The following is a 17,294-nucleotide window of genomic DNA, read 5'->3' as shown; positions in this document are numbered from 1 at the left end:
CTCAAAATTGACCCAAGGAGTGCATTAAAATTAACTGCAAAGCATTTCCTAGGATTATCACAGTGGAGCCCACAGAGTACATTAGATGGCTAATTTGCACCTCTAGCTGATGATCCATGATTTCAAGACTAACTTTTATAAGAATATATTCTTGTAATAAATTAATTTAATATTTTACCATGTACAAAGTGCTGAAAGACAGTCTATAATCTGTGAAGAGCCTACATGCAAACTTCAGCTTTGAATTTGGAAATGTGAGTATACTGACAGAATCTGTTTTATTTCAGATTTAATTCAAGAAATTAAAAGTCAGGAAGATTAGAGAAAGAAGAATCAGAAACACCAAACAAGGTTTGTACCAAAGATGAGCGTGTAGTTACTCAGCTAATGTATTTACATATCATAAGACAATAGACTTGTTCCTTATTGCAGATATTCCTTCTCTTCAAAACAGGTAAGTTTTAAATGTCACTGTTGACTCATCCTGGGGCATCTAAGAAGAACTGAGACTCAGGCTGGAATAGGAACCAAGAGAGCACATTGGTTTAGGAGCTTCGTGTACATCTTTAAACAACACTCTTCTTAAATCTGTCTGTATCTGTAGCATCAAATACAAAGCACTTAAAAAAATTATGCTGCATAGCTATAAACTGTGGATGATACAAAATTGTCCTCTCTGCTGTTCTCTGTTTAATAAGAAGCTCTGTGAAGCTTGGATGACCACAGAGAACATTTTAGAAATGTTCAGAAAACCTTTATTCAGGTTTTGTAACATCACTGATGTTTCCTATTGTATCCGGGAAAGATGAAAAGTAGTCCTAGAAATACTGTTCTGCTTTTTCTAAAAGGAAACAAAGAAATAACTAATTTTGCAACCAAGCTTGGGTGGGATGTGGAAATTACAGGAGAGAAACAGGAGACTTTTAGGTCCATAGAAAACAATTCTTTCTGAAAAAAAAATTTTTTTTTTTTGAGAGTACCACAATGTACTTTTGAAGAGGCAGGAAAAGGTTGCCCCTTTCTTCTTCATGTCTGCTACCAGCTCCTCATTGCCCTTCCTTGAGAGCATAAATCTACAAGATAAATTGTATAAGCTTTGAAGGTGGAAAAGGATGTCGTAGGTGTTCATTAAGTGAGCTCAGCAACTGGATCAGGACCTTGAGGAAATGTAGGTAGGGAGATGACCTGGCTGTAAACTTGACTGGTGTTTCTAAGCAGGTCTAGAAGCAGAACTTTAAGGTGCCGAGAAAATGTATGAGTGAAAGTTTAGATGTTCACAGACTTCATATGTCTTTAGTGCTAAGATGTTTGCCTATTTTGAACTTAGTATCTAAACACAGCCTAAGTCCAGCTGCAGGCACTTACAGCCCTTCACAGATGCACCCCAATGTGCTCAGAGAGATATAGAGGGAAGATTATAAACCAGGTAAACTCCATCTGAAGATATTGTCTGTGTCAAAAATATTTGAGAAGCTCAATCTTTCCAATTCTAGCTCTATTACCCTCACATTTTCACAAGTGATTTTATTGTGGCCTTCCTGCAAAGGGCAGGAGACTGAATACATTTCTGTGGGCTTTTTAATCCACTAGATTTATTTTAATCCACTAGACTGTCAATTTCTGATTAAATGATCCCCTATAGAGAACAGAGGATAGGGCAGTAAACCATTACGTTCAGTTTCACAGAGATGCTGAAAATAAATGAAAACACAATTGCTATGTTCTTGCAGCATTTCTTAAAAATTACTTGTATAGAATACATTACTTCTTAGAAATATGATAACATAATCCTAATAATTCTTTCTGAAAGTGGTTATATGCTGAAGAGTGGATGTAAAAACATTAACAGTATACACTAACAGTATACATTTTATTTGAACATCACAAAACATAGTTCTCCCATGTGTTCCTGGAATTCCCTGTGATATGGAGGATGCTGGGTCTCAGTGAACAGAATCCAATTATAGTATGGCAATAATCTGAAAGGATGGCCCAAAAGGATTATTTTTCTCTTGATCTTTTTGCTCTTGTCTCTTTAATGTTTTATTAAAAAAAATACCAAAACAAATAAAAAACCCAACAGCTTTAAATGACAGCAGTCTGCATCAGTGTGATGGACACAAAAGTGATCAGGGAAGGAAATTCTTCCCACTGCTCCCACCCACCTCTTGGCTGACAGAATACACTTCTCTGTCTACCAGCTTCCCAGCTGTTTTCCTGTTGCACTGATTTCCATTTAAGTGCTTTACAATCTGAATGTACCAGTGAAAAATGGTTCATAAGGTCAAGATCTTATCACCTGATGACTCTTGATATCATTCATGTGTTTTAACTTTGGTGTCTATTCAGACAGGTGTTTTATCATTTTTATTATTAGGATTCATTCACTACCTGCAAGTCACTAATAGCAAAAAAGCCCTTTTTTAATAGCTAGATACTGCTCACTACAGAATAAATATTGTTATAGATACTGCTACCAAATGAAGGGGTTTTTTCCTTTTAAATCATCACAGGCATCACAGACATCAAAACTAAGTTTTTCTACAGAACTACAGGTATTCTGGATGTCAGACATAGAAATGTATCTAACGACAAAGACTTTTTATTTTTTCCCTGCCTACAAAGAGAAAATAATATCATAACATGAGAAGAAAAGACATTTGTCCACCTTATGTTACACCTGGTATCAAAAAAAAGCAGATGATGTAACCTGAGGCATTTTCACTCACACCTCAGGTGTTGATCACTACCAAACACAGAAGACTGGTTTTAATGCATCAAGAGGCTGAGCCAACCCTGCAACCTTTTATGAGAGCATCTGATCTCACTGCCTAATTAGAGACACTTGAAATTAATTCTGTCTGAAGACCAGCAACAGCTGGTATAGTCAAGCCTCCATGAAGCAACCCCGGTGTACATAACTGCCTGAGCTGAAAACTGACAAAACCTCTAGAAAAAAAGAGTCTGTAAGGTGTTGGTGGTTTTTGAGCTGGTGCTGTTTAAATCGTGCCTCTACGTGTTACTGGGAACAATGCTAGACCACTAATTTATGCAGAAAAAAACCAGAGCTGCTCTGAGATTTCACTACCTAGAAGAGTGTGTTTGACTCTTTAGCTACTTAACAAAGCTATTTTTTTTCCATATTTCTTTGTAATTTTAGGTCAAACTGTCAGCTTGTCCTTGGTATGAGGATGTGTAAGATTTAATAAAAAATAAATTCCTTCCTCTCCACTCTCCTTCAGGGCCTGTACTGCCTGTGCTGTGTTACTGCCTAAGCTGGCCTAATGATGGTTTTTCAGGTAATGTAGACATTTACAGTTTGTCAGTACAGTGGTAGGAGATTAGATATTGTAAAGATTTAAGTTTTCTTACATTTCCAAACACTGATTTATAGCAGCTTTATTGTTTTCTGCTGCTGATTAATCTTTTATGAGATCTGGTAGCAGTGTTGGCTTACATAACCTACCTGAACCCTCTTGCCTTTGCTTTAAGATGTGCTTGTGTTGTTGAGAGCAGAGTTAGGCCTGTTATTTATTGGCTTTCTAAATGCAGTGTAACTTCCCCTGTCAGAGAGCTGAAAGAAACAGCACAAGATGTGAGACTTCTAAAGTTTTAGAATTTGCAAAAAGGCAAATAAATACCTTTGAATTTTGGCTTGGGTTAATACTTGCTTTTGTTACTTGGATCAGCCCAAAACACTGTCCACTATCTTAGAATGCAGCTGTTGTAAGTATTAAAACATATGTATGTGTTGATAGTGAAGAACTGTGTGAAGAACATAATTATCTGTTCATTGTTAACCCAGGAAAAAAGATTCCTCATATAAGAAAGAAAGGCACAAAAGGACTATTGGATCTATTCTATTAAAGTTCAGCCCATTCAGAAAACATTTCCCTGTGGTCAGAATCTAATTGCTTTCTGAATAACCATTATGTATTCGCCTGTGCCCACTGGGCCATTCCAAATGTGATGTTCCTTAGAGGGAAAAAATGACATCCAGCTGTTTGGTTTTAATTTCTTTTTTGTTAACACATATAATTTTTTCACTGTTTCTTTTCATTAGAAGAAAATTGAGTTACAAATGCAATAACTCTGGAGATGAGTGTTAGGATTTACATTTGACATGTTACATAAGTTTATACCTTTCCATGTGTTGTGGCACAGGTTTTCATTGCATTACAGCATGCTGTGTTTTCTATGTGATGCTTGCTTTGTGCAGTGCAAAAGGGGGATGATGCCTACTGAATGACCAGCTTTAACAGTGTCACTGTGCAGCTTTGGACCATGTTCCAGCAGGTTCTGTTTAACATTACACCAAGCTCAAAATGTTAATTTTGTAATAGGCTTCTCCGTGGTTCTTAGCACTATCATTAATACTATGGAATCAATACTCATACCTTTCTGGAAATCAGTGTAATTCCTTGTTTTACTAAGGGAGAGCTGAAACCCAGATAAGCAAATACCAAACATATCCAGATATTCTGGATTTCCATTTTGAGGCCGTAAGATCAAATTTATTTGGATTATGTTATGTGTGCTGTAGATAAGAATATATTACTGTGGAGAAAACCTGGAAGGGACCTGAAAGGAGGTAAATCATCCTTCCAGTATGGCCCCATCTCAGTTGTTTTTCTTTACCTAGTCCTCTTCTGTCTGAACCCTTCCATCTGCTGTCTTAGTCACCTAAATACTGCTTTCCTTGACTGTCAAGGTCAAGTCACCCTCCACCTGGTGTTCTGGTCTTCCTTCTGCTCAGTCTCCTCTGATTCAGCATCACAGGTTATGCCCAAAGTAATTGCCAGGAAGAGGAATGCTGCTGGCAGTGTGGGGAAGGGACGTGTCCTGGTGCTGAGGCTGCAGCTGTGGCAGATCCACGTGAAGATCCCTGTGTTTGGATGGCCTCTTGGATGGGGACAAAAGAGGAACATGAAGCACCAGCAGAAGTAGCAAGTGTAAAGTGAGGAGGTGATGGGTGTCTGAGTCAGGTGAGGACTGGTGCTGGAAGAGAGTCAGAACTGCAGTGTTTGGTTTTGTTTGGTTTTGTGGCAGTTGTCTCAGGCTTATTGAAACACAGCAACAGAGTGGAGCAGGTAGGCAGGCAATGAGAGCAGCAGCCCAAATGTAAGCAGGTATGGCCAAAAAAGCAGTGATACTGTTGTGACCCTTGAGCCACACGTGGCTTTCCAGCAGCTCCTGTGTAACTTCCTACCCTGACTCTGGGGTCAGCACGGCCTTGCTGCTGCTGTCAGACTTCATCTGCAGGAGGAAGCAAGTTGTCAGCTGCCAGGGCTGGTATTGACAGATCATCCAGATGCCAGCTTTGTACCCCAGACAGGTTTTCTTTTCCAGGCAAAATCTGTTAGAGTTACCCATCCTTCATCTTTCTGCAGTGTCTTCATATCACTGATGGAGAAAATTTCTCAACAGATATCCAAGTAAAGCTGGCAAGTTTGGGTTTCCTGGAACTGGGAGACATGCTGTGGTGGATATAGATGGAGTTTTCTTAAAGGAGATGTCTTCCAATGAATACTGCACTTTGAGATGGGACACACCTGTGAGATGAAGGGATCTGTTTTAACATTTTTACTTTGAAATATCCAACCACTGTATCCATTCTGATACTGTTGAGATAATTTGGTTTTCATCTCCATGTCCCTCCTTAGGCTGTGGTTTCCCACTTGCAAGTAGAACCTGTGCCCTGTTGGATGAGACCAGTGTGTGGGCTGTGAGTGTGCTTTTGTTCAACTCACAAAAGCTCCCAAGGAGATTGCTGGTTTTGGCCAGCTCCAGGAGAACAGACAGCATGCAATGCAGCATACTGGTTATCCCTGCCACGCTGATCTACAAAAATATTTTTGATAAAAACAAGCTAGCAAATGGAGGTGTTTTTATTGAACCAGTGCTTGTCATGATGTGTGCATGATGTTTGAGATGCAGCACTAGGCCCTCAAATGTAGACTTTAGCATCTGATCAAATTGTAGTCTGGGTTGTATTAAAGCAGTCCCACAGAGCTTAGCCTGAGAAATGTAGGTAAATAAATAGAACTCTGTCATTTTGTGATAGAATTTAGTGACCTCTTTTGCTTTGTCTTGAAATAGATATGTTTCTTTCTAATGTGCAAATTTTTCATCTGAAATATGAGCAGCTACAAAAATAAGGTATGTAAAAATGTCAGCAGGAGATCGACCTTTTTGGAACTTCTAAATAACCGTTCTAACTTTAAGTCTATTTCTCTAGAAATATAGGTCTAAGTTTAAATGCTGGCTTCAGGCAAACTGTTTGAATTGTTCAACTATCTAAAAATATACTTAAAAGCTGCATATGAAGAGACAAGAAGCTAATGCAGAGGCAAAGGAAGAGAGAGAATGTCAGGGCCTTCAGGAAGCTGTAGCACAAAGACATCATAGATGTTCCTTTCAAAGAATCCCTCATCTCCCTGCTCTTAGTGCAGATATTCATGTGGAAGGAGCTTGCCAAATTCTTCCATGGAAGTTATGTAAAGAGAAGTAAGCTAAAAATAAAACCATGGACCATTATGACCAGGAGCAATGAAGACCAAAAAAATACAAAATATTAAAATTAGAGATGGTCTTTTGCTTCAGATAATCCTTCCAGTAAGTAACTAGAGACAAAAACATCCAATGCTGCTTAGATTTTTTCCTTGCAAACATGAGCTCATAGAGAATAGCTCATAGAGTTGCGTTCTGTGTCTGAGAGATCAGGAGCTGAGGAAAAGCAGAAGATTGCAGCTGTGACTGAAGGGGCAGAGCTGATGAAACAGCCTCTTGAATTTTGTTCTCTGAGGTGAAGAAGATTTTGTAAAGCAGATCACCTGATTCCTTGCTCCATCCAGTCTCTTTTCATTCAGTCAACAGATGATGATGGAGATAATTTATGTTTCTTTACAAATGGCTTTGAAAGATTTCTGATCTGCCTTTAATTGGGTTACCATCCTGTCTTTTGCTGCTGTTCTGCATGGAATGTTTCTTTGTGGCATACGTTTCCTCTTCCTTTCTGTACAAAGGCAAAAGATGAAGATTGAGTTGTTTCTGAATAAAGTGTCTAGACTCTTATCACTGAACTCCATCTAGAAATGTTTAAACAGGTCACAGCTTAAACTGGTGTAAACTGGTACAGATGCACTGGCTTTGTTCTCATTACACTGACACAGGTAGGGAGGGACGTAGCTCTTGTTAACCTGTGTCTGTCTTGGTTCCCCTACTCTGACAAAGGCTTTTCTGATCTTATTAATTTGGGGGTTATACCAAGTGGTGGTTTCATGTGAGCAATTATGAATGGGCTTTAAGAACATGACCCAGTGTCTAGACTATTGCCTGGACTTAATCCTCTGCCTTAGGTGTATGCATTGTCTTTGTATTTTTTTAATGTTTTACTCCTGTTCCTACCTGTATGTTGGACTGTGTGGTTATTTTTAAGGAATGCACATAGGGGTGGCTCAGGGCTGCAGAGAGATTGTTACAAGTGCACTGTTATTTCTTCTTCATGCCTTTTCTTTTCTTCCTTCTTCCTCCTCTCACCATCTTCAACAACCTTTGGTTTGGAGACAACAGCATCAACAAGGAGTTATGAATCATCCAATCTGAGAAGAAATACTTCAGTTGCTTTTCATAATCACCTGTTCTGTCATCACTAACTGCAGAAGAAACATAATACTGTCAAGATTTACCTCCACGCTCTTGTAAACAATCTGGTCTTGCTGTTTGTCTGCTGTTGAAATAATGAAGTATACATCAGGATGGAGAAAGATGAGCCCAACCCCTTTGCCCAGAGTTTTACAATGACTCCTCTCATCTTAATGCATGTTCATTGCTGGCATCCTACAGGTCTCAGCATGCAGCACTTCATCACAACCTTGCTAACTCCTCTTCAATCAGAGGAATAAATCCTTTCCTTGTTACTTTTGGAAAGATTTGGGTCCTATTTAAATGCATTTTATATTAAAACAAAAAAACATATCAAGGAAGTGAGACAAAACTGTTGCTGACATAGAGCTGAAAATCAGTGTATTATCTCAAGCTACCTAAAGGTTCTTTGTTCAGAAAGGCACGAAATGCAGATTTCTTAATCTTGATTGTGTTCCACATTATGGCCCTAGTTAAGCAATTAAGTGTATTCTAACACTTCAAACAGATGAAAATGTAGGAAATAAATAGAAAAAAAACCAAAAAACCAGCACAGGCCAGCAGCTGCCTTGTTGTGTGGGGCATAAAGTGGGAAAGATCCACCTGTAGCCTTATTGCTTGGGAACTAAGAACATGACGCTGTAGGGAGGCACCTGCGTACTGTGAGGGGCTGTAGATGTTGGCCCTGGTGTCCATTTAGCAGGGGTGTGGCTGCTCCTGGTCAGCACAGATGTAAGGCAGAGAAGGAGATGACCAGGTTGCCATTGTCTGGGCAGTTTTACTTATGCAAGTTTCTCTTTTTCATGTTTAATTTAGCAAAACAGCTTCTGAGAGCCAAGGCACCCCTAGAAAAGCTTGCCTTTATATTAATGGATTTAGGAATTTTGTCATTTGACTACTTACCCCTTTTAATGGAAGGACAATGTTGTTTGGAGAGTCAGTCATCATTTAAACACTTTGAATTAATACTTCTGGTCACAGATGAGCCTCGTGCAGGCAGCAGAATGATGGCTCCTCCTCTTTGTGCTTCCTTATAGCCTGATAGATAATGTGATGCAACTTTAAAAATGTCTATAAATGACAATGCCTAGAAAGAAGTATCTGAGACATGGTCGGTAGTTTAACTGCAGATACTTTTAATATCAAGGTATAAAAAAAGATGAGAGCTCCTTTTGTTCCTCATCAACCACCACTGTTGCCAGATTACCCTCTTGTCAAAACACTAACCTTTGGAAGGTATTTGCTTACGGACCATGTTCCTGACTTGACTTTTCTCTCTGCTGTATCTATTTCAGGAGGCTTTCCCTGGTGCCACCACGCAGTGCATACAGAAGGCCAGAACCTGCACCTCCCCTTGCATCACCCTCTTTGAACTTCATACCCTGATGCAGCTGGGCCTGCCCAGTCTTGCTGCTGCCAGCCTACTCACCTTCCCTTTGTCCCAGTCCTCTCCTCTGCCTCTGAGCTGTCTTCTCCTGTCACTCAAACACCTACTCAGGCATTCCAGCTGCCTGGGTCCATATTTTATAGTCAGGAGGCTGAGACTTGGAGTTCTTCAGGACTTTCCTGCCTCCCAAAAGGGGCAGCGAACAAGGATTATGCAGGACTTCCCAACAACGTGGGTACAGCAGGAAGAAGGTCTTTTTCCAGAAGGCAGAAACCCTCCGCATCCTGGCTTTCAGGAAAGGAAAACTTCTGTGCCTGCTGCTGTTCAGTGCCTGCTGCTTGTTCCTTTGAGCCCACCAGCCTGCAGAGTTTCAGAAAGAAAAGAAAAACAAAACAAACAAAACAAAACCAAAAACAAAATCCTGAAATAAAGTGCTGAAACCTCTGAAGTACTCTGCTTGCCCCTGCAGGCTATAATTTTTCATGGCAGTACAGCTCACTTCTAGCTACAGACTACCCCCTTTTCCTCTGGTATTAGGGGACCAGGGAATGCTTTTTTCTAGACAGAGGAAAAAACCCAAGCATATGAGAGCACAAGTGGCATAATTCAAGCTATGGCTCCTGTCACATTTTTTGAGAGTAACTCTACTACTTCGTAAGTTGTTCACAAGTAGATTGCCTTTTTTCATTTTGGATTTTTTTTTTTACATTTTGGTTATTTTCTTCCAGTTTTCTCCTTGATGTCTGTGAAAATTTCATTGCAAACAATTAGCAGTCAACATTTGAGTTGGTCCTATTGAATAACAGAGCTACAATAGGCTTAATTCCACCTAGTCATGACTTCATTTGAGTCTTTTTTCAGGCTGTTTGTATGCCCTCAAAAGTTAAGTGAATATAAACATCAATTGATGGTTGAAACTGGAGACATTAAGTTGCCTGGGAGCCCACATTCATGCTCCTGTTCATTCCAAGAGGTATTGATAGGGAGTCTAATAAATTCAAATCTATGCCCAATGTACTGGGCAGCAGCAGTGTGATTTGGGAAAAAGACAGAATATTCTCCCCTTTAGCCTAACTGCAAACTGAAAGGGGACAAGAAGAGTGTCATAACTATCCCAGTGTACACACTGAGAATGCTGGTTTTCAGGTGTTTGCTGTGGCAGGCTTTTAGTTTTTAAGTACTCTACAATATATGCAGAAAAGTTTCTGTGGGCATTCCTGACAAACAAATCCATGTGCAAGTATATCCTTAGCAAGTACAAACATCTTCTGGTGAGCAGCCTGGGTATTACAAATGTGGTCAGCATTTATGCTGAGATAGTTTCAAATAAGCTTCTATATGGTCTATACGTAGGTCAAGCAATGAGCTTCAAAGTGTTATAATAAACTGTTGGACCATGTTTGCAGTTGAAAACCAACTGCTGGATTTAGTTCAGTAAGAAGAGCTCTCTCATGTGTTTTTAATATTTGTCTATTACCTATGGAGGCATCCATTCAGAGTATTTTGTTTGTAATTGAAGATTACTTTTATAACCAGGAATTAGCATGAATATGCTCTAACTGGTCACACATTTAAAGGCCGAGAGGGACACCTGATCTGCATGTGCTGTAGGTGTTTATGTGCTTACACTGGCTTGTGGAAATGTGCTTGCTTTGGAAAAGCTCTCTTTAGAGAAGGACAATTACCACGGGGTAGTCAGCATTGCAGAGAGTGGATATGAAGTAGGTCTCACACCTGTTTTTAAAATTATTTATTTATTTGTCCCAGGACTGGAGAGAGATCACTCTCTACCTAAAATGTCTTGTTTCCCTCCTTGCTCTTGCAAGTGCCCTCCCTCGTTGTTCTCCAGTTTTTCCTACTTTTCATGCAGCTCCTGGCATAACAGGATGTCTGTAGTCCAGGCTCCAGGTCAATGTGACACCAGGTGTGTACCTGAGATGTATCTTCTCAGCATCCTTTAGCAGGAATAAGTTGTTACTGCCTGGCACACAGAGGGTCTGTGTGTTGAAGAAACAGAGCTGGATCTGGGAAATAATTCTCTTGGGTGTTAGATCAAGTTGTACATGAGTTTTGTAGCGATGTCTATGAAGTATAGTAAAAAATGCCGACCTGACCACTATATTCTCAGTATTTTTACATATTTTATATAGAGTTCTGCAAGGTAGGTTCAAAGTGAAATTCTTTTTGCTTCAGTTTCTTAAGCTTCCTTTCTCCCTGTACTGTCTCAGAGAAGTAATGGCCTCAACCCTCTTCCTCCCCCCGTCTCAAATGATGGTTTCATAGGCACTGTCCATTGCCAGCTAAAGGCCAGGGCATGAAGAGAGTGGTGCCCAGTGGGATTTTTGAAAGGAGACTAGCACCTAATCACCATGGAAATCTAGGGGCTTTAAACAACTGAGAAATCTCTCCCCAGGATCTATCTACCTTTGTTGTCACTTAAATTCTTCTTAAAACCTCACTGGTCACATCTGTGCAGTGCAGGTTCTTCCACAGGGTATTCCATTTGTGACACAAGGTGGGATTCTGGCCTCACCAGAAGAGCCCTCCAGCAGGAGGGAGCTGCACTGTAACTCCTGTGCTGGACTGTGTTATTTCCAGGCTTCCAGTTCAGAGATATTGGTGGGCTGAAAGGCCTTGGAAAGCTCTCCATGGCTTTTACTCCCTGACTGTCATGATAAGGTTTTAGATGGCGAGGGAAGCAGGATGGTTTCTGAGGAGGAAATTGCAGTGTTTAAGATGCCTCCCACCCCTCTGGTCCCTGCAAATTTGGGATATCCTACATTAGGAAGAAGATAATCACATACCCTCTAAGATAAGCCATGATGGTGGGCAGCACGTGGCCGTGGGAGGTGCTGGTGGAGGTGCTGGTTTGGCTGGTGTTCTTTAGCAAGCCCCTCTAGGAGACCTCCCACTGCAGCAGGCAAGGGCTGGAAACAGCCCATCACCCTCCTTTCTTCTGTTTCCACTCCTGCCAGAGTGCAAATTCCTTTTGCCCTGTCCCAGGATAAACACACCTGGGTTCTCTTCTTGCCTCAGCATTTTATTTTGCTCCAGTGAATAACAGCAAAACAGAGGAGACAGCTTTGTGGTTCAGGAAGCTGACAGTTATTAAAAGTAAATTTTACAAGAAGGCAAGACAGGGGAAGGGGAATTCTGATGAATCCCTGATATGTGTGGAATGTTTTTTAATATGGGAATAAAGCAGAGTTCAGTCTTTCTTCAAGTACATTTTAGGAGTTTTGTTATTTGAAAATAACTGTTTGTAGGTGCTTTATTTTTCCTGAGCCAGGACAATTTTGATTGATGTAACTGGAACAAACAGGATTGCATAAGCCTGAAGAGGTTTCCTGGTACACCAGGCAGCTACAGGCTTTGTATTGATTTTTATCATAACTGTGAGTTTCTCACCTGACATCTGTACCAGCACATCATGTCATTTGTAGTAATGCCAACATAAGGCATTCCCACAGAATGATCTCCAGCACATCATTGTGGAAGGACAGCGTGCAGCCACTGTGAGCTTCTGCTGGCCCATGGACACAGCAGCCAGAAAAATAACACCTCTGATTGGGAAAAAAAAAAATTCATTAAAGCTGAGTTGATTTCAGGTCTACTAAAATGGTTCAGCTGAGATGAAATCTCTTTTATATCACTTTTTCATGTAATTCAACGGTGGTGTAGTCATCTTCCTATGGAATCACTGTGGGCAGATGCAAGTGAATAAAAATACCAGCTCAGTGGGGCTTTTTCTTTTTTTTTTTTTTTTAGTATTACCTGTTTCTCAAATTTATAACCAAGTAAAAAATTTCTCTTCTTTTCACTGCTTTTGAATGACCATAGGGCTTCTTATCAGAACGCTTCTGTTTAATAAGGTTGGATATGGAAATCTTAGAGGTCTTTTCCAACTGTGACAATTCTGTGATTTTGTGAATACTTGAGAGCATTCACAAGTACTCTGCTTTGTACCTCAGAGAAAACTTTGCTTCTAAGTATAGCAAAACACTTGATAAACTGACATCCTGAATCCTGGCAGTTAGAACAGTGAGGACATCTGTGCTTAAGATGTCCTGTGACCATGGTGGCAATAATTAATTACAAATTATTAAGAGCTGCAGAAATTCATCTAAAGAGGACCATTTGCTTTGACAGACATCTCCTGACATTGACCCTGGAGTGGTCCTCTCGAAGGTAATTATAAAAGCCCTTTGAAACAGCAATTTTACAAGAGCATAGAAGGCTGTTTTTCAGCCTCCACCCCTTTTTTTCTTCCTGAAATAATGTTAATGTTGGTCACATAGTAATGGAGAGGGTAGAGGCTGCAGGGTTATGCAGGGCTGCCCCTGTGCAATGTTACTTCATACAAATTCCTAGCAAGGCATTGTTCTGGCCTGATGGAGGCATCTGCCCACCGTGTATGTTGGTATGAAGATGATTTGTGAGGTATAAATGACAGGAGATCTTTCTCAAGAATGATGGGGTTTCTGGACAGCTGGGTGTGTAGATACAGGCTTGGGGTAAACTTTTCAAACCCAGCAAAGCCTAGACTGAAAAACTGCTGTAAAAATGAAAAAAAAACCAACCAATCAACCAACCAACCAACCAAAAACCCATCTGTAAAGCTGAAAAACAAGTGGCCCTTGGGTGCTGCAGGTGTGTTTCACATTGCCACAACAGGACAGCTAAATACTCTAAAAGTAGCACTTTGGAGTCTCTGTTTCATTACTTACTGGTGGAACCCAAGCTCTTAGCTCAGATTCTCCAAAGTATTTTGGGCATCTTGGATCCAATAGATCCCTGTGATCAGGTACCCCTGCTGCAGCTGCATTGGAGGCTTGAGCTCAAGGGCTTCCTGTCACCTTTGATTTGCATTTTCAAGAATTTTACCCATTATTTATGGAAAAAACCTTTTCAAAAGAGAAGCATCTAACTCCCTAGCATGGGGCCATCTGTGTTCCTGGGGGTGAGGGCTGCTCTTACTGCACTAGGAGCAGCACCAAGCTCTGCTCAGCAGCACATGGGTGCTGAGGGCTCCTTCCATGTCCGACCTGCAGCAAACGCAAATGTGGGTTGAACTCTGGCACCTGAGTAGCCCTGCTGCAGGAGGTACCTGCCTGAGGTAACACCTGATGGGCTTGTTCCTCATTCCTGCTTATTTAGAAAGCAGGCAAACAGTGGTTAGCTTTAAAACCATTCCAAGAAGTTTGTATTTGCAAACAAGCTGTGGGAACTCTGCTTTAAACCCAGATTTGGGTTTTTTTCACAGAACTGTTCTTGGCTGTTTACACAAGGAAACTAATAAACATCTCGTCTTGTTATCAGAATAGTTCTTCAGTATTTGAAGGTGGTTTGTAACTCCAACCTGTGATTGGATTCATTCCCTCTCTTTCTTGTGTACATCTGAGGGATGAGGGGCTGTTGAACAACAAGTGGGAACTTATTCTTCACGTTTGGAATCCTAGGGCTTTTTATTTCATTCTTCTCTATAAGCTTGGTATAAGCCTCTCCCTGTCCTCCACTAAAGAACAAATAGGCAGTAATAGCTTGTGTGGTGCCAAAACTAAACAAGTGACTGACCTTCCAGTGCTCATGGGAGCCCCAGTGTCTATGACACAATGAATGATATTTCATACTTTCTTTTATAGTACAAAATCCTTAAGTCAGTGAAATACTTTAAAGGGTCTGTAGCTCATTTAAAATTTTTGTGGAATGATAGGACTGGATAATATTTTGTGATCTGGGCTCCTGCTGTGTAAGGAACATCTCAATTTTTTCCTTAAGGTCCTTTGGGATGTCTTATGATGTAGCTGTTCCTTTCCTCTGAAAATAACATTCAGATTTTTGTATTCTAGAAAGTCCAAAGGCTTACGGTTCTTCTATAGAAAACACAGAAATATTTTTGGTCAGTAAAAATAAGGCAGTCTGGTTTTCCCCTTTATTTGGATGTCCATTTATTTGTGTCCTATAACTGGATTTTCTGTTGTGTCTAAGAAGGGTTGAGCAGCTCCAGCATCCCATCAGTGTGTGCCTGAGTCCCCAAAGAAGACAAGTTTCCATGAAAAATGAAGCAGGGACTTCCCATTCTTCAGATGACAGCTATTTATCTGAAAACAACTCAGAGATTTCAAACCAATGAAGGTGTGAGAGCTCCATGCTGAAAGAGCAGTGGGAGTGCATGGAGTTTTGCCTAGGAAGAGATGATGAGCCATCTGAGATTTTATGGGATGGGATTAAAAGGCAAACCAGTGTGAGTGACTGTGGTGGATAGAGATACCCGATTGAGAAGACACAGACAGCTGGAAGAAGCCTCATGTTTGGAGATTCTGATTCTTGAACCACCCTCTTATCTGCTGGAAGGCAAAAAGAGCAGGGCACAAGTGGTCAAGGCTGCCTCTGGAGTGCATTGATGATAACCCAGTTCCTGACACTGGTGACGAAGGAGCCAGCTAAGGAAGTGCCCTGCTCTACCAATGCTCACCAGCAAGGAAGAACTGATCAGCTATCTAAAAGTCAGGGGTAGTCAGTGACAATGGGAGGACAATGGAGCAGGGAAACTGGTGGCAAAGGACACAGAAAAGGTCAAAAGGTGAAAAAAATTTAGCCAGACTCGACATATTTGCAAGTCCATGGGACCTGATGGGATTCACCCATGAGTGCTGAGGGAGCTGGCCAATGTCTGTGCAAGGCCACCAGCAAATATCTTTAAAAGGTTGTGGTAACTGGGGGAAATTCCTGAAGTCTGGTAGGAAGGAAATATTACTCTTGTCTGCAACATGGGCAAGAAGGAGAATCTGAGGAATGAGAGGCTGGTCATCCTGACCACAATCCCTGGGAAAATACTGGAGTAAATAATAGCAAGAAATTTGGAGTAGTCAGCATGAATTTACAAAAGTCAAAACACGACTGACCAGCCCAATAGCTTTCTACAAAGATGACTGGTTCAGTGGATGAGGGGAGAGCAGTGGATGTTGTTTATCTTGATCTTAGCAAGGCTCTTGACATTATCTCTCATAACATCCTTGATACAAAATGTGGGAACTACAGACTGGGTAAGTGGACCATGAGGTGGACTGAAAACTGGCTGAAGTACTGGGCTCAGTGGGTTGTGATCAGCAGCTCAAAGCCCAGCTGGAGGTCAGTCATGTTGAGGGACCCCAAGGGGTTGATACTGGGGACAGTACCATTTAATCTCTTTTTTCATGACCTGACTAACTGGGCTAAAGGGGCTCTCAGCATGTTTGCAGATGATAAGGAGCTGGGAGCAGTGACACATAAGCCAACAATATGACCTTGTGGCAAAGGTGGCCAACAGTCTTCTGGGCTGAAGTTAGCAAAGTGTTGCCAGCAGATCTAGGTAGGTGATCCTCCTCTTCTTCTCAGCCCTCCTGAGACAGATCTGGAGTTTCGTGTCCAGAGCAGACTGGAGTGAGTCTGGCAAAAAACCACAAAAATTATTAAGGGATTGCATCATCTGTCATACAAGCAGAGTATGGAAGAGCTGGGTCTATTCAGCCTGGAGAAGAGAAGACTGCAGAGGACCTTATAACTGTGTATAAATACCTGACTGGGGGGATGGGGGCTTAAGGAAGATGAACCAGATGCTCAGTGACACCATCAGAGAGGCAACGGGAATAAATAGAAATATAGGAAATTCTGTGTGAAGATAAGAAATAACTTTTTCACTGCTCAGAGGCCAAACACTTCTCAGAGGCCAAACACTGAAGCAGGCTGCCCAGAGAGGCTGCGGATTCTCCATGCTTGGAGCTATGCAAAACCTGACAGGACACAGCCCTGAGCAAGTCACTGCCCATGCACTGACCAGTGGTTGGATCAGGTGGTCTCCAAAGGTGCCTTTTGATCTCAACTGTTCTGTGATTGCATAGGGTGGGCACATCTGTGCATATTCCAACCCAAACCATACTATGATTCTATGATTCTATGATATATATACACACACGTGTGAACACACAGGTAGTTTGACTGCATCAACTCTTCAGAAAATCAGGCTTACAGAGAGAACAAATACCCTGATGCTTATTTTCAGGGGGTGTTAAAAAGTTTGGTGCTCATGTGCAGAGTATATTTTTAATCTGTCTCTGTTGATGCTTGAGTCTTCTGTGCAATACAGCTCCCAGACCTTTTACTGTATGTCAAAAGTGTATTCAATGTATTTTGGTGAAAATCCTCCAAAACTGGCAGAAAATGTATGTTAAATGCAACACCTTGTATAAGCAAGTCAGACCAGGTTGTTGTTGCCTTACAGTGT

The 17,294-nt window shown here is 41.1% G+C and overlaps 1 long non-coding RNA gene across 2 annotated transcripts in view; it reads left to right on the top strand.

Annotated features, from left to right (window-relative positions):
* The first annotated feature begins 285 nt into the window (after window positions 1-285).
* LOC139793535 (uncharacterized) overlaps window positions 286-17,294 on the top strand; it is a 48,941-nt gene continuing 31,932 nt past the window's right edge. For both annotated transcript variants that reach the window (XR_011724639.1, XR_011724640.1), the window contains exons 1-2: window positions 286-351; window positions 3,243-3,299. This is a non-coding gene — a long non-coding RNA (uncharacterized lncRNA). The remainder of the gene's footprint in view (window positions 352-3,242; window positions 3,300-17,294) is intronic.

The sequence above is a fragment of the Heliangelus exortis genome, chromosome 2 (genome assembly GCF_036169615.1).
Source record: "Heliangelus exortis chromosome 2, bHelExo1.hap1, whole genome shotgun sequence".
Taxonomy (NCBI): Eukaryota; Metazoa; Chordata; class Aves; order Apodiformes; family Trochilidae; genus Heliangelus; species Heliangelus exortis.
This window is presented reverse-complemented; position numbering and strand designations above follow the sequence as displayed.